General features: G+C 47.4%; 1 non-coding gene across 1 annotated transcript; it reads right to left on the bottom strand.

Moving 5' to 3' along the window:
- Positions 1 to 229: 229 nt before the first annotated feature.
- On the bottom strand, positions 230 to 393 carry LOC145465814 (U1 spliceosomal RNA). Its single transcript, XR_014041710.1, has one exon. It is a non-coding gene; the product is annotated as a U1 spliceosomal RNA (small nuclear RNA).
- Positions 394 to 631: the final 238 nt, after the last annotated feature.

The following is a 631-nucleotide window of genomic DNA, read 5'->3' as shown; positions in this document are numbered from 1 at the left end:
AAAAGCCTTGTTTCAGTTCAGTACAACATGGATGCATGACAACACTCCAGACCAAAGCCAAGCACATTTACCTTTTGCAGCTGGAAATCCTTGGGTTGCTTGATTCTTTCCTTTGTTGTTCACTGTGCCCAGTCGTCCAGCCCGGCCCAGCCAACTGAGGAACAAAGCAAAGCATAAGTCATTAACCATCCACCATTCACCATTTACTGAGAAGACACTAACTCTATTTCAGGGGCAAGTGCGAATGTAGGCACCCACTACCAGAAATTATACACTACAGTTACCCACATTTGGGGTAATTGCGAGGGTCGGCCTGATCGAAGTGCAATGAAAGGACCTCGCCTTGAGAGGACTGCCTCCTTGATCACAGTACCTACCGCGTCAGGTTAGTTTTTATGTTTAAGGTGGATAGCCAAGCTGCCCGAGTGGGTGTGCAATGTTTGCTGGCCAGCAAGTTCATCCATCATAGTGGCTGGGGTGCAAAGCCATCTAAATAGGGAACCCCTACTCAACGTAGTCAGTTCGCCAACTTGCCCAAGAAATCACACCCCGCCTACCTTGGTCAAAAATTCAAACAGATTACAACACAACAGGTTTTAGACGACAAAAAAGCCACCACTGTGCAGTACAC

Source organism: Orbicella franksi, chromosome 1 (genome assembly GCF_964199315.1).
Source record: "Orbicella franksi chromosome 1, jaOrbFran1.1, whole genome shotgun sequence".
NCBI classification, from domain to species: domain Eukaryota; kingdom Metazoa; phylum Cnidaria; class Anthozoa; order Scleractinia; family Merulinidae; genus Orbicella; species Orbicella franksi.
The sequence above is the reverse complement of the archived record's forward strand: the minus strand, read 5'-3'. Positions and strand labels throughout refer to the sequence as shown.